Below are 26,558 nucleotides of genomic sequence, written 5' to 3'. Positions count from 1 at the left end.
GAGCACCACACTCAGAGTTCAGAGCAACGCTGAAACCATAGCACCAGCACTGCAGCCACCCCCAGGGGGTCACTTGGTGACAAAGACCAGGCATGGCCACCTGCAGAAGGATAGGGGAGCCAGTCTAATCTGGTAAGAGGTGGAGAAGCTACCCTCAGCAGACTCCTTCATAAAGATGGTGGCATGCTTGCTTTCAAACAGTTTTATGGTTGTAGACATGCGTGAAGAAGAACATGTGAAAAAAAGGAAGAGTTTAAGAGTATTTCTTGAAATGCCAATGGTTCGGCAAAACTAAAGCAGTGTTTTCTCATCACTGTGTATGTTAAACTTGACAAACATACTCTGCGTAGAGAACGTTAACTGTAACAGAAAAATATTTAATCAGTCAGTAGAAAGTGCGTTAAAGGGTGTGTGTGAATCTGTCTTCTATGATCTTTTATAGATAACTTAATATTTAGAGTGACAAACACGCGAGGTACTCATCCCAGGAATTGAAGTTTATTTAAAGAGTGAACGCTCGTAAATATGGACCCTAAGTAGAATAAAGCATCTTATAAATGACTTCACTCAAAACGCAAACTTCACTGGCTAATAATGAATCCACTTAGGAACTGCCCATTTTGTTGGCCTGAGAAGGCAAATTTCCAGATGCTATAAATTGGCCCTGACACAATCGATTTTATACTAAGACAACCAAAGACCTGCCATATATATTTTTTAATATGTAGGCCAGCTTACCATCTGTCTAAACAGTCTCCTGAGCACTGAGAAATACTGAAATGTAGTCTTGCTCCAAATCAAACAACATCTAAAACCCACTGATTACTGAGAGGGCAAAGGGCCTCCTTTGAAGGTGTAGAAAGAGGAGCCCAGTTTCCCTAGGTGACTTCTGCACAGTTAAAGTTGGTCCACCTGGTAAGGAATCTCTTTTTCTTTATGCAATTGGTGAAATCTAGAATTCCAGTTATATAGAATAATGAAAATATTTTCAAACGAAAACATGCATCTTGGCAGTTGGCATTTTCAAGATGCTGAACCTGTTAGATTCAAGGAAATGACAATCTTAATAGCAAGGAAATCTGGTGTAAAACAATGGCCGGCTGTCTCTGTGAGAACCCTCGCCGTATGAGACTTTCACAGGTGATTTCCATGGAAGACTAAGCAAGCTACACGTTACTCCTCAAGGCTCATTGAACTCCACTTCTTTGTTTGCTTGAGACAGGGTCTCATGTAGCCCAAACTACACCTCTGAGATGGGCTGTAAGCAAACTGATCCTTCGGCCTCCACACCCTAAATGCTGCAACTGCTGGCATTTTAAGAGTGTTGTGGAAAAGGAAAACACAAAAAAAAGCAAAAACCAAAAGAATAATGAATAATTTTTCTTTTCTTTTTGTTTTTTCTTCTCCCTCCCTCCCTCCTCCTCCCTCTCCTCTTCCTCCTACTTCTCTCTCTCTCTCTCTCTTTCTCTCTCTCTCTCTGTGTGTGTGTGTGTGTGTGTGTGTCTGTGTGACAGTCTTGCTATGTAGTCCTGGCTGACCTTCAACTAACAGAGACCTGCTCGCCTCTGCTCTGAGTGCAAGGATTAAGGGCATTAATTAAGAGATTTACTACACTGCATCTCTTAAAAAACTCTGCCTTAGCTGAGAGCCATATTTTAGATCTAGCTCTTACCCCGTGAAGTGCTTCCTTGAAGAGCTGTGTGAACCTATCAGTTGGCATATGAAATGTCCTAGGGTTCAGTGCCCAGTAGATAATTACAGATCAAATTATCGTGATAAACACTCAAAATCTCTATCAGATATTCAATATTTAACTTCACAGAGTCTTCCAGGTTCTTGGTTCACTTATAAGGCAAGAGTCTTTTTTAGATGTTTAGATCTATTGATTTTTGTTTTCTGTATTTTGTTTATAGGCATGCATGTGCACCATGTGTATGCTTGGTGTGCCTAGAAGCCAGTGAAGGACATCGGATCCCTTGGAACTCCAGTGCTGTAGATGGCTGTGAGCCACCAGGTGGGTTCTGGGAAACAAACCCCAGTCCTTTAAGAGCAAGTGCTCTTAGCCACTGAGTCCTCTGTCCTGACCAGAGTCCCCCTTGGGAGCAGTGGGTGAGAAGGCACAGGATCAATGGCTCAGACTCCGGGAGCAGGTGAGAATGCGGCAGCTAGCTTGTTTATTAATCCTGGGGAGTGCCTTTTATACCCTCTACCTGTGTCCCATTGGTCCCGAGCAAATATGACCTCCTAGTGGCTGTCATTGTCTGTGTCACCAATCTCTAGGCCCTCATGAAGAAATTGCCTCCACGGATACACAACCCACATAGCCACTTGCTGTTTACGTGGAACCAGCCACTGTCTTGTCAATGAGGCCTGCCTTTTTTTTTTTTTTTTTTTTTTTTTGGTTTGTTTGAGACAGCCCTGGCTGTCCCGGAACTCACTCTGTAGACCAATTGGGTAAAATGCGCACAAGTACAAAGGCTGCACCTTCCAATTCCAGTCTGTCACAGAGACAGCCCCAGGACCACTCACCCAGCTCCCACTACATTCTTCCAGGGACAACTGATGGGCAGGGTGTTTTGTGCCGGGAATTAAGTTTGCTGTGCAGTCTTCCGACTGACTGCCATCATGAGAACTTAGTGAGAGCTTCTGCTTTGGGGCGACCAGGTGAGAGTGTGACTCATCCAGTGTGCCATGTTTTTGTGGGTGTGGCGATGTCGATGAAAATAGCTCCCATAAGCTTATACATTTGAATACTTGGCAGAACTGTTTGGCAAGGACTAGGAGGTGTGGCCTGTGGAAGGAGGTGTGTCACTGGGAGTGGGCTTTGAGGTCTCAAAAGACAAGGGCACCATGCTTAGTGTAACTTCTGCTTTTGTTCTTAATGCTCCCCTGCCCAGGTCAGTTTATTGCTTTCATGCATTTCTTGTGACTGAATGCTGGGCACTGCTGTTTCCCCCTTCTGTAGGCTGGGTTTTGTTAAAGGTATTGGGGCTTGTTCTGGCTGATGGTTAGGTCTCCTCAGATCAGCTTTATCTCTCAAGGCTTACTATCAACTTTGTTTGGGCAAGTCTCAGGCAGACTCTGACCTAGGGTAATTCACTCTGATTGGCTGGGCAGTATTCTTCTGTACACTCCATCCTAATTCTCCTGTACCACGTGGACTTTCCACTCTGTGGGTGAGATCAGGAACTGACCCCTTTGTGAGCCACAGCACTCTTTGAACTGCTTCCTTCAACAGTGAGGTTGCACTCTCAAAAACCAGAAGACAGTGCTGACCGGTGGGCTCAGGTGGTACCCTCTGTACCTACTCATTCCCAGGGCAAGGCCCTTTCCTCTGGGACTCCCCTTTACAAATCCTAGCTGCTATCTGTTCACCTTAGTGAGGTCACCAGTCGCTTGGGGCTTCATTACTGTGCTTGGGCCTGGTAACTGCCATTAGGCAAACTGAGGCTCACCCCATTTCCTTCTCTCATGGATCACAGCTCTGAGGTGCTTGCTGTCTTGGGTCTTCAGGCAGTAGGAGGCAGTTCTTTACGGGTAGAAAGTTAAATTTTGTCTTGCTTACAATTTAGAATCTTTCTGTGTCGTATATACACAGAGAGAGCTATTCACCCATTCACAGAAAGATACAAGGTGTCTACTTTAAATAATGGCAATTTCTACCTCAAACAGCTCAACTTACTGAATTTTAGCTCCAAAGAATGCCATATATTAAGTACCACCTCAATTCAGTTCTAATTCTGAGCACTTAGTAGAAGCAAACCTTTGTTTAATTTACTTGCTTACATCCTCTCAGTCTCCATTGGTTTGTGGACTTTAACAATGATTTTCTATACTCTTTATAGCACGTATCTCCAGCATCTGAATTAATTCCTGACGCACACGTAGAACAAGATTACCTGCTATGTGACTTGGTGGGTATCCTTCACATAAAAGAAAATATTCTTATCATAAAACCAAAACCAATTTCGGTTAAAATAATATCCTATTTGTGTCCCTGATGCCACTATGTATTATGAAAAACAGGGCCCTGGCTCGGAACATATAAACATTAACAACGTTCATGTTAAAGGAAAATATGGTCTCATATTTCCTGATGTTTATCAACTTAATAACATGTGACATGACAAAATTTTGAGTAGCTCTGTTCAGACAGCTGGCCCCTTTAGGGCACCTGTAGCATCAAGAAGAATGAAGAAGCCTGCATACTGAAGACAGAGGACACAAGCTCCAAACCCATCATTTCAAAGGTGTGAACCATGTTTGTCAGGACAGAAATTAAGTACTGGAGAGGAGACCTGCTTGAACTCTACACACTAAGACTTTACAGGCTAGGTATTGGTTGCTTTCCAATTTGTCTATTTGTTTGTTTTGAGTTTTATAATTTCTAACTATAGTTTGTTTTATAAGGAAAACACACACACATACACAATTCTAACACAATACACTTTGAACTAGATGTGATGCATCCTTCTTTCAGAGCCACTTATGGCATCTCATGCTCCTGATTATATTTTATTTGGGGCATTTTTCTGTTTTGCCAAAACTTACTCCATTGTAACCACTATCATCACACTACAGTTTAATAAGGGTTCTATTCGTAATATCCCAATTGCATTCTGAAAGACATCTTTCAAAGCCCCTTGAGTTGAAAGAGTCAGACTGGGTTACAGCTTTAAACACACCAGTAGCCCAGGATGACATCGGCTAATGAGCACAGGGACATCTCTGCCCTGGGATGGTGACGCTAGAACAGCAATATGCAACATAAACTGAGAAAATTATTTTAAAGTCAGAGACTCTTCTCTTCCTTTTCTGGGTGGGTTGCAGTGAACTTTATTGATGGCATTCAAGAGAGTAGGGAGGGCTCCTAGGCCCCTCCTGTTATTATGGGGGTCTGGGATGGAAACTGTGAGGGAGATGCTCAGTGTTGGGTGCCCCTAGTTGGGATATGGACTCCTCAGCAACTGAGGGCCTCTCTCTTGCTCTCAGTGTCCTTGCTAGGGTGGGTGGTCCAGGGTTTCTTACTCCTTGGAGGCCACATAGGCCATGAGGTCCATCACCCTGTTGCTGTAGCCATATTCACTGTCATACCAGGAAATGAGCTTTACAAAGTTATCATTGAGAGCAATGCCAGCCCCAGCATCAAAGGTGGAAGAGTGTGAGTTGCTGTTGAAGTTACAGGAGACAACCTGGTCATCAATTTAGCCCAGGATGTCCTTCAGTGGGCCCTCAGATGCCTGCTTCACTGCCTTCTAGTCATCATACTTGGCAGGTTTCTCCAGGCAGCGTGTCAGATCCACAGTAGACATATTGGGGGTAGAAACATGGAAGGTGATGCCAGTGAGCTTCCCATTCAGCTCTGGGATGACCTTGCCCACAGCCTTGGCAGCACCAGTGGATGCAGGGATGATGTTTTGGGCAGCCCCATGGCCATCACACCACAGCTTTCCAGAGGGGCCATTCACGGTCTCCTGAGTGGCAGTGATGGCATGGACCATGGTCATGAGCCCTTCCACAATGCCAAAGTTGTCATGGATGACCTTGGCCAGGGGGGCTAAGCAGTTGGTGGTGCAGGATGCAGTGCTGACAACCTTGAGTGAAATGTCATATTTCTCCTGGTTCACACCCATCACAAACATGGGGGCATCGGCAGAAGGGGCGGAGATGATGACCCTTTTGGCTCCACCCTTCAAGTGGGCCCCCGGCCTTCCCCATGGTGGTGAAGATGCCAGTAGACTCCATGACATACTCAGTACCAGCATCGTCCCATTTGATGTTAGAGGGGTCTCGCTCCTGGAAGATGGTGATGGGCTTCCTGTTGATGACAAGCTTCCCATTCTCGGCCTTGACTGTGCCATTGAATTTGCCATGGATGGAGTCATACTGGAACCTGTAGACCATGTAGTTGAGGTCAATGAAGGGGTCGTTGATGGCAACAATCTCCACTTTGCCATGTGAAGAGCAGGACGCAACCCTGGTAACCAGGTGCCCAATATAGGCAAATCCATTCACACTAACCTTCATGATCTTGCCTATGGGACAAGGCTGGCACTGCACTAGAAGATGCAGCTGTCTCTGGAACAGGGAGGAGCAGAGCAGAGACTCTTTTCTTCAAGCCTGCTTCTGTTACACAGCACCTGTGGCATCGATCCCTTGTCCACAAACTTGTCAGCTGAGAGTGCACCTGACACGGGGTATTCAGTATGTGTTGGCTACACAAATAAACCCTTGACGCAGAGTAGCCTATCCTGCCCGAGATGTTGTTACCTGATGCCACTCTCAAGCTAAGCTGATTATCAGTTCTCAAAGGCCTACCTTATAATCCACTTACGCCTTGCTGTGAAGAGAAAGGAATTACGGTGCACACACTCCGTGCTCCAGGTTGTCTTGAGGATCTAGATGAGAGCCCCAGGTGATGTAGCGGACCGGCTACAGCAGAAGCTGTTCATGGCATCCCGCTGTGCTAGGCTAGCTCCAACAATTAACACAGACAGCATCTTACTCAGCTTGCTTCCTGTCACTATGCTTAGCTGCTTCTTCTCACAACTGGATGTGTCAAAAACTTGCGCTCTGGACTTTGTTTCTTTCCACGCACTGAAGAGCCTGCAGGGTATGGTGGGACTAAGTGTGCAGTCACACGGTCCCTGGCAACTCTAACACCAGCTTTCAGAACACAGACCTGTCACACACACGCACAGATCTGCTGCAGAGACCAGACAGGATGCCCTGTGCAAACTACTGGAGACAGACTTAAGTCACTCAGCCTGCATGTAGGGCAATGTTCTCAACTGATGACGATCAGTGATCACTCTTACTCTATACAGCTCTGCTGCAGGGATACAATGAAATATGGAATAAGCTTGGTTTTTAAAGTTCAAAGTCTTAGACACCCATTGACCACTAAAAAGGATTCCATTGTAAACAGGAAGCTAAGGGCAACTAGCAGTCATCCTTCAAGTCTGAAGTCACCTCGGCTGACGGCCCTCACATATCTGAGCACCCATCCCCCAACTGCCACCTCTCCCCTTTTGAAGAGTATAGACAATGTAATACTGACGAATGGTAACTCACAGGCTAACTCTCCTACTGAGGACTTCCTGTGAGAGATCACCCAGTCCAGAAAGCCTGTGAGGTGGTGTTACTCCCCTGAGGTAGCCTGCAGCCTAGAGCTAAGGGAGGAAGGCTGAGCTGCTGCCTCAAGGTGGAGCACTGTGTGCCTGTTCATGCCTCAGAGCCCCTGGGAGAGCAGACTGAGCACGGCCAGTGCTGAGGGCTTCTCCCACACTTCCTCACTATTCGCTACTGCTAGCCCAACCCCAGTCAATTATGTCTGCTGATTTAAAAAGTACACCCAGTGCCTTATTTTCTAGGGTTGATTTATCGTGCTGATAGCTGACAACCATAAGCAAATGAAAATGTTTCCGGCGAGACCCAGAATTCCACTGGGAATTCTGTTGATCTGATGGTGCCACACAAGCCCAGCCAGTGCTGGTGGCTACTCGGATATGAGCTTGACATGGAGTTTAGGCAGGGAAGTTGCTAACACAGGATGGAGAGGTTGATGGGGGATAAAGTTACTTGAAGGAGACAGAAGGAAACCTTTATGGTGATGGGCTAATGGTGTTTATGTGTGACAAGTGTAAAGAAGGCCAAATACAACTGGGGCTAGGTGTCTACATGGGGATTAGAGTTTAATTTTCATCCCTCTACCTGTATAGCTGCTTGATCCACAGGAAATGCCCAATATTGCTTGTATTAGAAAACATTAATTCATTAAGCTTAGCATCATAGCCCCTTGCTTGTCACAGACAGATTCGGGCAGGGAGAAACTGACAAAATGGGCAAGGCTCAGTGGCAAACCCGACCACAGTATGGGACAGAGGCACAGAAGATGCAGTGAGGGCCGCCAGAGAATTCCAATGCTTGGGGTGACCTTGGACTACACAGAGCAAAAGCAATGTCCTCTCCCAGAGATGTCTAGGCACCCTGAGGGTGGCAAGCCAGCTGTTTCTCTCCACACTTGACAAGGCCCAGCCAGAGGTTCAAGTCAGTGACTCATCAGGATTCAGACAAGCAGCCAGGCCCAGCTCCTCTTTTACTGGGTTCCTAGACTACAGACTGAAGCCGAGTCCAGGACTCGGTTTTGGTCCTGTGCAGTCTGGCCATGCTCCCTGCTCCTCTGGGCCCATATGCCATGCATGCTGGTCAAGAGTCCCTGCCTCCCTGACCTCCATTCCCCACACCCTCTGGCTGCGTTCTCTCACTTCTCCTGTGACTCACCGCTCAGCTGGGTGCTCCTGTCAATCACCCTTAACTGAATGCGCAGCCCTGATTAGGGCTAGGGATTGCATGGCTTAAAGACTGTGTCACCTGGTCTTCCGGGCAGTTTAGGATTTCTGTTTTTCAGTAATTCTTTCTACTAAAGGATGGAAATATCAATTTGAATTTTGCTATAGATCTTGAAACACTCAAATTGAGAGTGTTAGTCTACCCTTCAAGGAAATAAATAAGAATGTGCAAACAACGGTATTATTTACCGTGTTACCTGAAGCCACACAGATAGCTGGCTTTATGGCAAGCTCATCACATAGTAAAAGCAGTACAGACACCGAAAATTATTTTTATGCTTCAATTAAAATTTATGCCACTACTTTCCATGGTTTAAACACACCCAATATTCTGAAAATACATTGTAACGGATGGCACTGCAGCTGCTTCTGCTAAAAAATGTCCAAATGGAGTTTCTCCATGTGTGCCAGTTATGTGGTAGTTAGCCCAATGAAATCAAAACAGAGCTTACATTTTTTCTTTCCTTTTTGGCAATAAAGCTATGGGCATTTTAAGACATTTCTGAAGAGAAAAAAAAAGATGTCTCTCCTTTAATTTCAACATTTTCCAAATATAGAGCATGGTCTCATCTTTCCAGACTGGGTAACAAAGCCTACTCACAGACTGAGTTAATGAGCTGTGAGAAACATGTCTCATGGGGACAGAGACATGTTTGTACATAAAATGGAGAGATGTGGAAGAATGTAATGGCTGAACAACAGTTACACCTTGGTGAGTACACTTGAAAACCACGTTCAGCCTAACAGGAGCCCGCTAGTGCTAACCACACAACCTTGCCCTCAGCGAGGAGGCCAATCTTCTAAATCCACGATGTTCGAGCTGTAAAGGAGAGTAACTCAATCGTAAATCTACACCGAAGTGTCTGGGTTCTGGGGAGGTGGCTTAGTGGATGAAACACTTGCCATAAAAGTATGGGGACCAGAGTTTGGACTCCCCAGAACCCGCATAGAAGCTGGACAGCAAGCTGGCAGGGATAGGCAAGCTGACTGGCTTACCTAGCTGGGATTGGTGAGTTCCAGGTTTCAGTAAAGTGGAAAATGAACTTGGTCAACTTGGGCCTACATACATGTGACCATGTACATCTGTGCATCTATAAATCTCTCTCTCTCTCTCTCTCTCTCTCTCTCTCTCTCTCTCTCTCTCTCTCTCTCCCTCTCTCTCTCTCTCTCACACACACACACACACACACACACAGAGTACATGGCATGTCTGAAACCAAAGACAGTCAAACTAATGTAATGCACAGTCCAAAATAGTGTCAATCCATTCCAAAACCATACCAGACAGAATGGCTTAAAACTTTTAAAGATAAATGCAAATGTCTATATGCAGGCTCAGATGATCAATTCTCAAGAATAAAGATATCTTGCCACACTATCTCTTGCCACGTGGAGATATATAAACATTACCAGGGGATATAGTATACTTTGTGGCTGAAACAAAACAAAAAGCAAGCAGTGGCAAAACACAAGATAACACACCCAACACAACGGACTGAGTGACGATGTTGTGCAGTAAGATCCAGGATAGGATGGGGTGACACAAACCATTTCGGTATCCTGAACACACAATGCTCCCGTTCTTGGTTTAGTTTTGAAAGACCTATAGTGGTATTCCTGCTTGTGTTAATACACTGTACAGGTGTGTGCATCTGTGTGTAACAGGCTGTCAGAGCTCCTGTTTGTGTTAATAAACTGTGAAGGTGTGTGTGTGTGTGTGTGTGTGTGTGTGCGTGTGCGTGTGCGTGTGCGCGTGAGCGCACGCGCGCTAAGTACTAGGACAGCTGAGCTCTTCCTATGCAGCAGATGCTCTCCGGCAGGTGCCTTCCAGTTAAGAACTCCTCCAGCCCCTCTAACGACTCAGCTGCACGTCCCTGTTTCTATTTCATTCAGTTTTGGTGCCGACACAGAAATAGTAGGAAAAGAATCTGAAAAGGCAGTCATCTTATCAGCATATGGTCCTCTTGCATATTTCTGTGTCATTTAAAGGGCTCTGGAAGTATATGACACTTCATAAGTCAAAGAGAAGAAACTGTCTAGTGAGTGCGTATGAAAAAGACTGCACAGTCTGGGCCATCACCACCGTGCAACAGTGGAAAGGAAGAGCAGACCCGGTTTTGCGACTCACTAGCTAAGTTCTTGAGCAATTTCTGTATTACCTGACTCAGTATTATTACCATTTACTATACGCTATCAACTTGCCTGTTAAAGACCTCAGGATGGACTTGAACTCTCCAGGACAAGGATGTCTGTGTACTGATTAGAAGTTAGTCTTTGTTCTGAAAGCAGCAGCATTTGCTGAGATGGACCCCAGTAGTGCTTCTGCATCTGCCCCTAACAGCTCTGGGGTTACAGGTACATTCATGTGTGTGTGTGTGTGTGTGTGTGTGTGTGTGTGTGTGTGTGTGTGTGTGTATGTGCGCGCGTGAGCGTTTGCTCTTATCCATCTGCAGTCCATAGTCAATAAGTTCTATATGCTCGCCACCATTTTTAAATAAGAAGGAAAGGGGAATGTTTTAGAATTATATCCTGTGTCAGCACACCCCTTCAATGGTATTAGATGACATATTTCGCTTAAGTAATAGTTCCCCCCTCCATCTAAGCCAATCCACTTTACCTGCTTTAATTTAAGGAAGTTAGGAAATCACAACCCGCCGCACCATACAGTGAGCAGTTGCTGCACTGTTTTGTTCTGTTAGGCAGCCCAGATATTTGCACTAATGAACCCATGTATTATGAAAACGGCTTCTCGGGGCAGCTACGAGGGCCTACACTATCCGTCAAAGCTGTAAGATGGAACTTCTCAACTTGGGAGAGTAGTTAACAGATTCTTCAGTCATACAATTGCCTCAGATTTTTAATGTGCCTGACATTTCATCTTCTTGATACGGATCAACACACCAGCAAAAGAGGCAGGCTGAGTGGCCCACTGGCATTGCTGTTTTAAAAACTTCTGCTTTTAGAATTCTTTGTTTTTTTTCAATTTTTTATTAGATATTTTCTTCATTTACATTTCAAATGACAAATGCTAAAAGTCCCCTATACCTTTCCCCAGCCCTGCTCCCCTATCCACCCACTCCCACTTTTTCGCCCTGGCATTCCCCTGTACTGGGACATATAAAGTTTGCTAGACTAAGGGGCCTCTCTTCCCAATGATGGCTGACTAGGGCATCTTCTGCTACATATGCAGCTAGAGACAGGAGCTCTGGGGGTACTGGTTAGTTCATAATGTTGTTCCACCTATAGGGTTACAGATCCCTTTAGCTCCTTGGGTACTTTCTCTAGCTCCTCCATTAGGGGCCCTGTGTTCCATCCAATAGATGACTATGAGCATCCACTTCTGTATTTGCCAGGCACTGGCATAGCCTCACCAGAGACAGCTATATCAGGGTCCTTTCAGCAAAATCTTGCTGACACATGCAATATTGAGTGCGTTTGGTGGCTGATTATGAGATGGATCTCTGGATGGGGCAGTCTCTGGATGGTCCATCCTTTTGTCTCAGCTCCAAACTTTGTCTCTGTAACTCCTCCATGGGTATTTTGTTCCCTATTCTAAGGAGGAATAAAGTATCCACGCTTTGGTCTTTCTTCTTGTTGATTTTCTTGTGTTTTGCAAATTGTATCTTGGATATTCTAAGTTTCTGGGCTAATATGCACTTATCAGTGAGTGCATATCAAGTGAGTTCTTTTGTGATTGAGTTATCTCACTCAGAAAACTGGACATAATACTATTGGAAGATCCAGCAATTCCTCTTGTGGGCATACACCCAGAAGATGTTCCAACTTATAATAAGGACACATGCCCCACTATGTTCATAGCAGCCTTATTTATAATAGCCGGAAGCTGGAAAGAACCCAGATGTCCCTCAACAGAGGAATGGATATAGAAAATGCGGTACATTTACACAATGGAGGACTACTCAGCTATTAAAAAGAATGAATTTATGAAATTCCTAGGCAAATGGATGGACCTGCTTTTAGACCTCTTAGTGTCTTGTTTCTGACATGTACAAAGAAGAGACTGAGCTGGGAAAGGTGAGAGCATGTGTAGGCTCTGCCTCCTGATTGGCTGGCTGGCCGGCTGACTGTCTGACTGACTGACTGACTGAAAGAATACTTCATTTGAGAGGGCTGGAAAGATGGTTCAGGGTAAAACCATTCGCTATGCAGTGTAAGAATGGGCATTTGGGTTCCTAGCACCCTTGTAAATGACAGGTTGGTATGATGCCCATCTGTAGTTCCAGGGCTTAGGAGACAGAGTCAGGACCTCCAGAGTAAGCTGGCTGGCCAGAGCACGAACCAGCAAGCTCTAGGCTCAAGCAGAAAAACATGCATCAGTATAGACAGCATGGAGCTACTGAAGAAGATTCCTAGTGTCATTTCTGCCCTCAATGTGCAAATGAACACACTTTATGTGTATACCCACACAAATGTGTTCACCTACACACTTGCAACACCACACACAGACACATGCAGAAAAGGAAAGAGTTAATTTCATACCCTATCTCTAACAGATCTCATTAGCTAACAAATCTCAACAGAGCAAAGCTGAAATATGTGTTTGCTGAGAACTGTTTCCCAGAGCCCTGGGAAACAAAGCCAAGAGACAGTCTGTTCACTCCCTTCTCGGTGGGGAGAGTGGAGTATGGCTGAGCACTCTCAGGGTAGCAGCATCTTATGAATACTTGGTGCCCTGTCATGAGGGACGGCAAAGAACCTTTCCATCGGCATGACCACCCAAAACCCAAATCAACTGAAAATGAACCAAACCAGGCCATTTGAAGCAAAGGGTTCCAGTGACAGGACATATCCAGTCACTGAACGCATCTCCCTCAAATATGATGCACAGTATCCAGTCACCTAACACATCTCCTTCAAATGTGATACAATGTATCCAGTCACTGAACACATCTCCCTCAAATGTGCTCCCAGCCCATGCTCAGGACAGACTCTGACTCTGCTGGTCACTGAAACACTCACTCTCATACACTGTTGCTCTTCTATATCATACAACCCTGAACCAAGCGCCACGCACTTGGTGGGGTTTGCTGAGAGGTTGTTCAGCTCTGAGCTTGTTTGCTGTCAGCCTTGGGGTTGGCCTGGCACTCCTCTCAGCACAGCTGCTTCTGCATGAGGAATCCCAGTCTGAGTGACACCTTTGAGCCCTCTTCTGGGCCCTGAGTGACAGAGTAATCAATTCCATTCCCAAACACTATTTTGTACTTGGTCTGGATGGCTAGACTTTAGTAGAGGCCAATACGCTTTGCCTGAGTGACTGGAAGACCCTGAGCTCTCTGGCTCAGCTTCATAGCAGAGGGCACACTGGAGTCTGTGGACAAGTGAACCAACTGCCAGGTCAACTCCTACTCCCAGAGGGTCATGGGGCACGGTTTACAGTTTTCTTTCTTCTGTTATTTGAGTGAAATTATCAGCCTGTCAAATTTGCTGGTCCCTGGACATTAAGAATTAGATTTTGCAATTATGCTGGGTTTCTGTTCACAACTTCTATTTATGGTATTTTTAGCTGTAGTGTTTTATTTTTATTTTGCCACCCTTTTAATGTCCCAAAGAATCACTTCTGGATTACTCATGTCTTTGTGTGAGCTCAATAAAGGAAACAACACAGTTTTAATGTTAAGAAAGAAACCACCGAAAGAACTCTAGCTAAAGTAAAACACTAACACTCTATAAGATGCCTACTATGTACCATGAACTATTGGAAAGACTTCAAACATCCCAAGTGATTGTTCTTCACATCTAGGAGGAAGGAGTGCTAGCATCCCCATTTTACAGACAGGGAACTTGAGGCATGACATCATTTGACAGAGGCTAACCAGGCTTGTTTTTAACCTGACCTTCTCAATGAAGATAGAACACACAGAGATCAGTGTCCAGAAAGGGAAGCAAAAGCATGGTGGGCACAGCTCTTGTAGCCCAAAGAATCCCACCAAGAGCTCTACTGAAACGAGCTTGCCTTACAAAGCATCCATCAGCTGCATCAGGGACACTATAGACAAGAGGCGCTCACCTCTCCCGTGAGATGGCGTCTGCTGGAGCAGTCAGTAGCCAACTTCTGGTGGATGGCTTCTCTTCCTGTGCCTTAAGCCTGACTGGTCTAAAATCCGCTCAGTCTCCTTTGGCGGGTTGGTTTAATGTCATGCAATCTTTCATACTATTCTCTTTTTCTGATTTTTTAAGTTGTTTGATTTCCTCCTTGCCTCTCTTTCACACAGACTCCATCCTCTTCATCCTAATATATGGTTGTTATTCAATGGCACTCACTGTTTTCATGGCTAAGACTATGAATACAATAGGCTTATAATGCAGTTGTGTCTATAGTATGTCATCAACGTGTTTCTTTTCTTGATAACTCTATTTCTCCTAGAATTAACTGGAACTCCGTTTATACTTATTCAAGTTTTCTATTTTCCTATTACTGATTTATTACCAAACCTTAGGACATGACTGTAAAACAACTCTGTAAAAGCCCACAAGTTCACTAGAGTTCCTTCGGTTCCCACATCTCCCAGGCTGCAGCTCCATGTCCATCTGAGGTGGGCTCATCACCGAGACCAGCACACAGCCATTCTTCTTTCACCATTAGATTGCCTACTACTTTTTTCTTGTATTAGATCTTGTTTTCCTAGTGTAATGCCTTTATCTTTCTCAAGTTTACTCCCTCATTTCTATGGAAAATATGCTAGTAATTAATATTTTAGTCCTACTATCTAAAGATTTCTCAGTTCTAGTGTCATACTGGATAATTTGGCTGGGCACAGAACTACTGACCAGAACTCCTCCTCCCCTCCCCTACCCCAAATAGAAGAACTTTAATTTAGCTTCAAATCTACCTGACTCCTGGTTATTTAAATGTAATAATTTTCTACACTAAGGAAATTTTCACTGTTTTTCCTTTTGTCCTTGGTGTTCTGAACTTTTACAATAAATAATTTTTCACTTGAAAATTTATTTAATAGACAGGATTATCGTTGGCTGTCATGGAACTCAGTCTGTAGAGCAAGCTGGTCTCAGGTTCACAGAGATCCATCCACCTGCCTCTGCCTACTGAGTGCCTGTATTAAAGGTGTGTACCACACTATACTCAGCTTTCTCTTGCAATTTTCAAATTTACTTCTACATACAGAATTATTGTCACACTGACCAGTTACATTTCAGCTTCACGATAAAGTGCGGGCCATATTTACTTGCAATGCAATGTCAACAGAATATAACCAAACGCCAAGGCAGCATAGACAGTATATGTCTCCCCTAACTCCTGAGTTTAACAGAGACCGACTGTTAGGTAACACACAGGCTGAATAAAACCCAAAACATGCTTGCTGAGGTCTTAGGTCTTCATTTTTTGGTGCCAAGAATCAAATGCAGGGTTTTCTGCATGTTAAGCACATAGTCTGTAACTGAACGACACACCCAGCTCCACGAAGACTTTTTAAAAGCAGGTATTCTAAATTATTCTTGCCTTGGGCATTATTTAGCTATTTCAATTCTAAAGAAAGACTAAACAAATATTTTCAGACTTTCCAGACTGTATGAAACCAACATATGCACCTCTTTTGAGTGTAAGAAACTTTATGGAACCACTCAATAACATCGGTTGTGGCTTAGTAACTAATGACTTTCATTATTTTATATCTTTTAGGTAAATTTATACTTTAAAATAACACCTCAGTTCACTAACATATATCACCCTCAAAGTCGTCTTCAAAAGCTGTGATACTAAGACTTATTAACTCACGCTTCCAGTGAAAACCAAAGGTGGGGCGGGGCATGATTTCTCACTATTACTAAAAAAAAAAAAAAAAAACAAAAAAAAACAAAAAAAACCAAACATATTTAATTTACCACTTGAGTTGGTTCAATCACATCAAGTAGGTTTTCAGCCATTCTTTTCTAATTTGTTACTCTTTTAAAAATGGAAGAGAGCTTTTTTTCAAGTTTGCTGAAAAAATCTTTTCATGTGAACCTAAAAGTAAGTTTAATGTAAGCCATAAATGTCCATGGCTGAACATTCTCTGTCGACTTCGTTCACTCATCTGCCCTCTAGACACATGCTTGATATTTCTGCACAAGTTCCAGGATAGAAACAGATTAATTAAACTCTAAAACTTAGATCACAAACGTGATCACTGTAAGTCTATACTATCTAGTAAGGGCTATAGTCAAAAGTCAGGAAACCCTGGCTGGGAGCCATGATGTATGCCTGTAATCTCAAAATTTAGAAGCTGAAGGTAGGAGGACCACAAGTTCAAAGCCACATAGGGTACACAGGAACTTGGAGGCTAGTTCCTGGGCTAACGAGCCTGTTTCTAAGCAAACAAACAAAACATTCAAGAATCATGAACTCTGCAAGAATCAGGTTTTGTTTTAAGAAACACAAAGCCATAGTAGAGATGGATTCAGACCACCAATCATCTTCAACTTGCATGGTTCTTGGGACAAGAACCTAAATTATAAGACAAAGTATGCATTAGAAGACTGAAATCATTCCACCTCACACCAGTCAGAATGGCTAAGATCAAAAATTCAGGTGACAGCAGATGCTGGCGTGGATGTGGAGAAAGAGGAACACTCCTCCATTGTTGGTGGGATTGCAGGCTTGTACAACCACTCTGGAAATCAGTCTGGCGGTTCCTCAGAAAACTGGGCATAGTACTACCGGAGGATCCAGCAATACCTCTCCTGGGCATATATCCAGAAGATGCCCCAACTGGTAAGAAGGACACATGCTCCACTATGTTCATAGCAGCCTTATTTATAATAGCCAGAAGCTGGAAAAAACCCAGATGCCCCTCATCAGAGGAATGGATACAGAAAATGTGGTACATCTACACAATGGAGTACTACTCAACCATTAAAAAGAATGAATTTATGAAATTCCTAGCCAAATGGATGGACCTGGAGGGCATCATCCTGAGTGAGGTAACACATTCACAAAGGAACTCACACAATATGTACTCACTGATAAGTGGATATTAGCCCAAAACCTAGGATACCCAAGATATAAGATACAATTTCCTAAACACATGAAACTCAAGAAAAATGAAGACTGAAGTGTGGACACTATGCCCTTCCTTAGAAGTGGGAACAAAACACCCATGGAAGGAGTTACAGAGACAAAGTTTGGAGCTGAGATGAAAGGATGGACCATGTAGAGACTGCCATATCCAGGGATCCACCCCATAATCAGCATCCAAACGCTGACACCATTGCATACACTAGCAAGATTTTATCGAAAGGACCCAGATGTAGCTGTCTCTTGTGAGACTATGCCGGGGCCTAGCAAACACAGAAGTGGATGCTCACAGTCAGCTAATGAATGGATCACAGGGCTCCCAATGAAGGAGCTACAGAAAGTACCCAAGGAGCTAAAGGGATCTGCAACCCTATAGGTGGAACAACATTATGAACTAACCAGTACCCCGGAGCTCTTGACTCTAGCTGCATATGTATCAAAAGATGGCCTAGTCGGCCATCACTGGAAAGAGAGGCCCATTGGACAAGCAAACTTTATATGCCCCAGTACAGGGGAACGCCAGGGCCAAAAAGGGGGAGTGGGTGGGTAGGGGAGTGGGGGTGGGTGGGTATGGGGGACTTTTGGTATAGCATTGGAAATGTAAATGAGCTAAATACCTAATAAAAAATGGGAAAAAAAAAGGAATTATAGCTGTGTATCTACTAACCTCTGCAGACAGACCTGGTTGACATCATGCTAAATAAAAATGATAAGTCTTTAAACATTCCAAGAGACTTTCATATTCTAGGTAATTTTCTATTCAAGGAAATATTCTTTAGTAAAGATAAACAGAATAGTCTCTCAGCACACCCAAACAGAAGCAATGACAGTACACCGTGTACTTTTTTTTTCTTTTTTTTAAACAAAGGCTCATTACCCCCGTTTCCAGGATGACTATGTTCACATGAATAAAAGTCTGGGTTTGGAGAGTGATGTAGCGGGGAGGTGAGAACTCATCTACCACCCACCGCTGCTGTATTACTACCACTGCAAGGTCCAGCACCACGGAGCTGCAGAAACGCACAGCCATAAAGAAGCACTGGGCCATCGCTACACTTACATGTGGTTAGGTCACAACTGGAATATCACAAGCAATCATGACCATGGAGTGTCTGAGGGGCAGGCAAAGTAGATGCCCAGTGGATTTCAGACGGTGATGCTCTACAAGTCTGGACACACCAAATCTAACCAAGGAAAGAGGTTTGTTATCTGTTGAAGGACCCGAGAGAGGCACAAAACCCCAAAGGCCACATGGTAAAGAGATTCGTCTCTGTTGCTTCAAGGAACCAAATATTAGACAAGCAGAAAGGAGTTATGGGGAGGTAGAATTTGATGCTGTGCAAGGAAAGGGGATTGAAGAGTTGGATGGGAGGAGTCTGACTAGAATGAGGTTCCGGATAAGCAGCGTGCACTGTAGAAGTAGGGTCTGCCCCGCCTCAGAGGTGAACGCTTATGAATTCTTTTAGCCTTAGCAGGAATCATATGAAGATTTTTAGAGCAACCTTAGAACTGACAAATTCTATTTCTAGAGATCTGCCTACGTTTTGTGACAAAATCTCACTGAAATTTGAGGTCAGTCCCAACACAACTTTGTGGACAGAGGTATCTTGGGATTTAAAAGCAAAAGCAAAAACAAAAACAAAAAACAAACAAACAAACAAAAACAAAACAAAAAAACCCCTCAAATGTCCACAAATCTGAGATCATTCTAGACTACAAGGAGATCTAGGCCAGCCAGGGTTACACAGTGAGACTGTGTCTCAAAACAGACAAATCAAACCACCTACTTACTCTAGCTGGAAGCTGTCTCCATTGGTCGGGGGCAGCAGTAGGTTCTGTTCCAGGAAATGCAAAGAGGGTTCTTCTTTGGAGGAACCCACTCTCCACTCTGGCCCCAGTGGGCTCCACTGATAAATTCGGAGAAACAGGGCCTCAAGCTAAACCGAGCAAACAGAAACACTGAAGGAACACACCTACAAACAAGGTGCCAGCCACAACCACGAGCAGGCAGGCGCCCAGCTGGGAGAGCCGTGGTGTGCACAAGCGTGCTCACACTACTCGGCGCCAAGCGGTAGCGTCTACACAGCAGAGCTTTAGAACTGCTCTAAGATGATCATATGAGTGTGATTAAAGCCTGATAACGAGCCTCGTCTCGCCAGCATCCGCTATGAGATTGTTCCTCTCTACAGAAAGGCCTTGCTCACACCTGCCTGTGTGTATTTTAAAGCAAATTCGGGATGTTTAGGTTGACACATGTTAAATGTGTTCTAATTCGTAAATCCTAAAAATTTAATTATATTCACGCCACAAAAGCACTGACTTTAAAGAGCATGCATTTCAAGTGTTTCCGTGAACCCTGCAGGAGACAGGCGTCTGCCATAAAGCCACCAGCCACTTCTCACTGCCAAAAGTAACTAGGGGAAAGGTGAGGAGTAAAGCCCATCAGATGGGGCCAAGTTCATCTCTAACCATGTGGCTATGGGCCTAAGTGAAGGGTAGACTTGGGAAAAATGTGGAGGCATCAACTGACCTTTCTGATGTTGAACAGATGCTCTCCCCTTTTCTAGTTGGCTGCCCACAACCTAACGCTGCTTCCTGGGCTCTGTACATGCCAGTGCTAAGGTGTGCAGGCAGAACACATGTATGCCATGCAGAATCATCCAGGAACAGCACCTTTCTCATGGCCCTGGTTTCAATAACCCAGGGTAAAAGGATCTGACGGTGCCAGAGATTCGGGACCCAGCACTGCCTCCCGTGCTCCTTCAGAGAGGTTGGTCATGGTCCACGCACTCCTACACAGCGTTACTCACACAGCTGATGGCCATGAATCAGGGCGATGAATCAGAGCACGCTCCGAAGACTGATGCGATGCTTGGGAGACACACGGTAAAATATAGCTTCCAACCCTCACGAGACCATTCAAGGAACCTTACAGGGAACCCAGCAACCACTCCTAGCTCAACCTCTTCAACTATCCCACCAAATAGGCAGAAAGACAGGGGAGGAGGGAGGGGGTGAACCCCACGGGTACCAGTATGGAAGCAAAACGAACGAACGCCAAGGACTAGAACTCTGTTGTGAGGTGTATGCTAGTAGAATGCCATTTTAACAAAACACGGCTTTTCAAAGTGCTAGTCTCCAAGGTTTGAGGAGTTCACTAACTATCACAAAGGCACCCCAGAAAACGCAACTGTACCCAAACAAAAATCCCATTTCCCTGTAACACAGTTGTCCCAGATCAACTTCTTCAAAGAGTTAAAGGGTGCAGCTAGGAATTGCTTCATGTTTTATGGCTTACAAAGAGTAATGTGAATACCAGCACATCTGGTAGAATAAAGTATAGGAAGCCTTAACACTCACTAAGGCCTCAGGACAAGCATGTAGCCTGAAATAGGATTTTAGGGACATTGTGTACGTGCATAAGCACAGTCCCCCTTCTTATGCCTTTGTGTCATTTATGGCTGGCAGAAGAGCTCAGAACACCTCTCTGTTCAAAAGGACTCTGCAATCAGTAAGCCAGGTGGCCAGCAAGGGAGGCTACAGTGGCACTCAAGGAGGTGGCCAGGGGCAAGGCCTAAGTGCACAATGCAGCAGATGGGTCAGGACCCATGTGTTAGGACACATGCATAAGGACCACAGACACGCGTAAAAATCAGAAAGACCTCCATCCTGCTGCACTGGTAGATAAAATAGACATGAGGCAAGCATAAGAGGTGGGCAAGATGTGGCCAGATGCAGCTTGGTTTAGATGCTGGGTGGTTCCCTGACATCTCTAAGGCATTGAGATTACACTGGTGGGGGAACCACAGGCCAGCAATACTTTAAACTCTCAGACCATTAGGATTTGGATTCAGACTTCACAAGGATTAGCTGAGTAGCTCAGTCTCTAACCTCTAAACCTGACTTGTGGAGCAAGGGTCCTCCCGTCCTGTCTTACCTGCGGATATGCGGGTGTGGAAGGGTGGGGGTGGGGCACCAGGTTCTTGCAGCCTGTTTTCCCAGTGGCCCTTTTGGGAACTCTGACTACCTCTAGAATAAGAAGAGCAGGGCAGAATGAAGTCACCTCTCTTGAAAGAGCAACATTGTAGCGGTTACGACCCTTCCTTGTCCTCTCTTCCTATGCCTCATTAATTCACAGCCAACACGGGAGAGTGCTGAAAACCACTCCGCCAGTTCCTGATGCCCGCCCCACTCACTCTCCTCTTTGCCTGCTTGCCTTGTGGGACTGAGCAACTGCTAGATCCTTGGACTTCCATTCATAGCTGCTGCTGATCACTGTTGTGATCAGTAAGTCATTAACAATTCCCATACTATATAGAGACTACCCATTAGTTCTGTGACTCTAGAGAACCCTGACAGGCTCCTTCTCATCTCTGCCTCCTTTGCTAGCCCTACAGCAACAAGGTCTACACCCCGTGCTGAGCTGGAAATCTCAGATGCCTACATCTCTGAATAAGGTACTCCCTTTCTGAGACCTGCTGCTGCTCTAACATACTCTTGCGCCTACCCCAGCCCGGGTAGCCTCTTTGTTGATCCACTTGCTGCTTGGAGCAGCTAGCCTAGCCACTTCCTTTCCTGGTCTCCTAGGGTCAGACCTCTGTCCCCAAAGCTCATTCTCCCAAGCTGACTTTCCATGCATGTATATACATATCTACTTGTTCTCTCTACAGTGAGTAGCCAGCAATGTGCTAGGCTCTGTGAAGACATGCACCCTGGAGACAAGACCTTGAAAACAGGCAGCACGGAGAGGGACGATGCTTGGCAATCCAGCAATTATACAGCAGAGCAGCTGGTACCGTCTCAGGAGTATACAGAGAACCAGGGGCCCAGAAACGATGTGGGTAGAGGAGCCCAGGTCTTCATGTTTGCCTTCAATTATACTTTATGTGTTCACATTGTGAGTCTCACACTTCATTTAAATAGTGAGCTCCTTGTTAAATAAGCCTTTGTACAGAATACGCCTTGATAAAGTTAATAAGTAGTTAATAAGTGGTCTAAATATTTTCTAGTATCAAAGAAGGGACATAGTCAGGACAAGTACCCGACTCATGAATAATAGGTTCTAGATTCCTTTCCACATCGATCTCCATCAGCCACAGTCTTCTTTCCTATGAAGGCTGCACTGACCCCACCGTCTTAGCCTTTCTCTGCGTATCTGTAACCCACAGAGAGCAGAATAACACAGGGGCAGCCACTAGGCAGCTCTTCAGAAGCCGTGGGGAGTGGTCAGCACCAGTGGGTGGAAGGACACCACCACAGAGATTGGCGAGCTGGAGAGCTGTCTCTGTGAATCTCAGGAGGGGTGTCCAGGCGCTGGAACAATTCAGTCAACCCTCCCGTGTCACCAACCCCTTGGCTCTGAGACTGCGCTCCATCCCTAAGATCAAGCCCTGCATCCAAGCACTGGGGCTACGGAAACAAGACTAGTGAAAAGAATTAAGGTGGAGGAAAAGAAAATGCCCGTAGCAGCAGCAGCCACCGCCGTGGGACTTGCTCGTGTGCTGTTCCCTCCTTTCCTTTGGGCTCCGGCCACGAGCTCTGGAGAGAGAGGAATGGTGAGCCGCAGGGGTCACTGAGAGGATCTAGCTGCCTCATGTGCCTCTAGCATGGGTCAGCTGCTGTCCTTCTCCTTCCCCTCCCAACTCTGCAGTGAACTTAATTTTTTAACCACTTGGGATCCATCACTTTATATTGCTGCCCTCTCCTGCATCCAATCTCCACTTGCTTTCACCAGTATCTTGGCTCTTCCATCAGTTCCATCCCATTCCCCAGCATCCACACGCACCTCACTGGCCATGGGGCTAGGCCGAGCTCTATCTTCCAATACCCAGAAGACTGTATCCGGCCTGCTCTTGGCTCCTTAGGTCACAAGCCACGGTGCCAGGCTGATTCTGGCTCAGGAAAGGAAAACTTTTCTTCTTTGCATGAAAGTGTCACATAGGGAATCAGGCAAGAGAGTGAGAGCCTGTCTCAAACAGCAACCACAAAAAAGAAAGTGTCCCCTGTTCACCCAGCCTTGTGCCCCACAGGTGAAATCTGTCCATGGTTTCTTAGTTGGTACAGACTGGGCCTACTTATGCTTCCCGCTCTCCTATGGCATCTTAGTGAACTAAAACAACAACCCCTACCACAAAACAAACTCCGTTCAAAATGCTCTTCATGATAGCATTTGTTGTGTAAGACACAGTATTATTACATCAGTAGTTCCCCCATGGACACAGTTTCTTCTGATCTCCATCCAGCAAAACAACTTCTGGAATTTGGGGGTCAGGAGTGGGGGGTAGGCCACGGCTGCAAAATGTACAGATTTAATCCACACATATGCCAGGCCAAGGAAAAGGGCAGCCTGCTGTGGAGATTAAATGAGGTGTTGCACGTGAAGAAAACATCCAGAAAAATACAGCACGGACTCGGCACGCTTAAGGCTGAGAGGAAGAGGTGGGAAAACTTCCTAGAGGCCATCCAGACCTTTAGAGAGTAAGAGTGCACCGGCATTATATACAAAAGTGACAGTCTCCTTTTTTATTATTATTAGATATTTTCTTCATTTACATTTCAAATGCTATCCCAAAAGTCCCCTCTACCCACCCCCCCCACCCCGCCCTGCTCCCCTACCCACTCACTCCCACTTCTTGGCCCTGGCATTCCCCTGTACCGGGGCATATAAAGTTTGCTAGACCAAGGGGCCTCTCTTCCCAGTGATGGCCGACTAGGCCATCTTCTGCTACATATGCAGCTAGAGACACGAGCTCTGGGGGCACTGGTTAGTTCTGAAGCGACCCACACTGCTCTACTTGCCCTGCCCTGCAAAAGTAACCTTACCAATTCCTGCCATGGCTGTCACATGTCACTGGGATGTGTGTGTGTGTGTGTATGTGCTAACCTGGTAATAACTCTGTTAGCTGAGGTTATTTTTTAAATTATTTATTTATTTTATGTGTACGAGTCCATCGTCTTTAGACACACCAGAAGAGGGCATCAGATCCCATTACAGATGGTTGTGAGCTTGAGCTCAGGACCTCTGGAAGAGCAGTCAGTGCTATTAACGGCTGAGCCATCTCTCCAGCCCCATGCAAAGTTTTAAAAATCTGAGTGTTCAAGCCATGGACTATCTAGAAAAGTCATCTCATTAAGCTGCTTATTCACAAAGGGTTTACATTTCTTTACACGGACATTTCCCGTTGCCCGCTGACAGGAGGAGAGAACTGTCTGTGGGCATCTGAGACTCTGTCTCAGCCTGGCCCTTAGACTTCTGTAAGAACCCATTACCTTGGCCGTCAGACAGAGGTACCTAGACGTGGCACTTGTGTCCAGTGTGGGGCCTGACAGACACAGCCTCTGCAAATGGTTTCATAACATGAACTGATTGCTCCCAAACAGGGCAGCTGGGGCCAGTCTGGAGCAGGGATGTATATGCCTACTCTTTGCTTTGCCAGGAGAAGGTAAAGCTCTCAGACTCTGCCAATAGTGCAAACACAGGGCAGCCACGTGACGGCTGAAACCCACTTTCCCACATTCTCCCATCACCTCTGCTGAGAGCTCACCCTAACCTGTCTCTTCATTCCTTAGCTCACCCATCCTTCCCGCTGCTCTCTGCAGTATCTCCTTAGAGAGTCAGGGTGGAGATGGGGAGTTGCTCTCAAGGGAGCCCCATCTGTCCCTGTCCCAGCATCTCACCACGTCCAGCCGTCTGGCTGGCTTATGATTTAGTGTGACTCATGGCCACAGCAATCAGAGCACAACACTGTGCTTCTAAAGACTCAGTACACATGTAAACTGAACTATGCCACCTTTTTTAATTTTCTGCAATTCCTACAGGATTCTGGGTTGTAGTCAAAGATGGTGCCGTGTGTACCACTTGGTCCTCGTGACTCTGTCCTGCTCCCCCCGCTTGCGTGTGGCTCTCTGTAGACTGACAGCATCCAGCCTCCCAAGCTGCCACTGCATTGGCTTCTTCAACCCCAGGCAGATTTCTCCCTCCTGTTTTCCTTTGTATCGTCAGACTCTTACATATTCCAACACAAAAAAGAACACACACACAATGATTGTTTCAGTTCTTGGTTTTGGCAAACTCAGCATGCCATTGTAGAGTGACTTTATACAATGTTATCCTTTCGCTCAAACTGTTACACAAATGCCAAAACACAAGAAGGCTACTGCTTGGGTTCCGGTTGTCTTTCCAGGGTGAAAATGTTGACTTTTTTTTTTCCCCCAGAGAAGAAAAATACAGATCCATGCTGCGCTTTATAACTATGTTACTTCAAAACCATCATTTTCTCTTCAGCTATTTTCCCCACAAACACTAGCTTCTAGCCAGATTGTCATCTGTGTGTCAGAGAGCAAAGCACACCCCGCAGATGTGCCGCCGCACAAATGAAATTAATCTGCTGTTAGAACTGCAAAGAGTTAAAGCATCCTTCTTCCCACGGCGCAGCCCACTGCAGTCACGCTGGCGCTGGCGCTGCCACAGCCATCAGCAGCTGGGACACGTCTGCTGTGTGTCTCTTGTTCCAAGCCTTATGAAGAGAGCAGACGTAAGGAGCAAGCTGAAAGTCTGCAGCCCACAGATAAGGCACACGTCGGTCAGACAGGAAAAATCCCGTGTCTGCTGTTAACGTATTGTTTACCTGTGCTGTCTGGGATATGGTTCCCATGACAAGCATTAATAAAGCAATAAAAAGTGTTAGCACGACACTCAAATTATCTGTTCAGCTGCATGACATTTTCAGTCCTGAGAGTCTTTAAGGAGCCTGTATCTATTAAAGAAACAACAGGCAACTCTCTGTAAGGATGTCAGCTGCCTCCAGTCCTTTGTAGAAGGTGGCGAGTTATAAACACACGAAAGTAAGAGACTTCAACGGGAAGAATCCAATGTGCAGCAGGCTACCTTCTAATTTACCAACCTACACAGAATTTCCCCCACCTAATTTTCTGCTTCTAAACTGACAGCAGAAATGGGGGAACAATCAACAATTAAGGGTCATCCATAAACACAAACCAATGTCCTGGGAGGCCCGCAGAAGCCTGTGGGAGTGACAGTCTGACTGTCTGAGCCTGAGGCTCACTTCCTCGGGTGCTGACTGAGGGAGATTACTGCTCTGGGAGCTGAGACAGGTTTGGGATAGAAGAGTGCTCAGAGTATAAGATATCGTCTTGTCTTATCACAAGCGGGG

At 45.4% G+C, this 26,558-nt stretch overlaps 1 protein-coding gene and 1 pseudogene across 7 annotated transcripts in view; both read right to left on the bottom strand.

Moving 5' to 3' along the window:
• The window catches only part of Peli2 (pellino 2), a 160,802-nt gene that overhangs the window by 48,348 nt on the left and 85,896 nt on the right, over window positions 1-26,558 (bottom strand). The window lies entirely within an intron of this gene.
• Gm6498 (predicted gene 6498) overlaps window positions 4,818-26,558 on the bottom strand; it is a 29,698-nt pseudogene continuing 7,957 nt past the window's right edge. The window contains exon 3 of the transcript NR_003630.2: window positions 4,818-5,893. The product of NR_003630.2 is annotated as a predicted gene 6498 (transcript). The remainder of the gene's footprint in view (window positions 5,894-26,558) is intronic.

This window comes from Mus musculus, chromosome 14, assembly GCF_000001635.26.
Source record: "Mus musculus strain C57BL/6J chromosome 14, GRCm38.p6 C57BL/6J".
NCBI lineage: Eukaryota > Metazoa > Chordata > Mammalia > Rodentia > Muridae > Mus > Mus musculus.
This window is presented reverse-complemented; position numbering and strand designations above follow the sequence as displayed.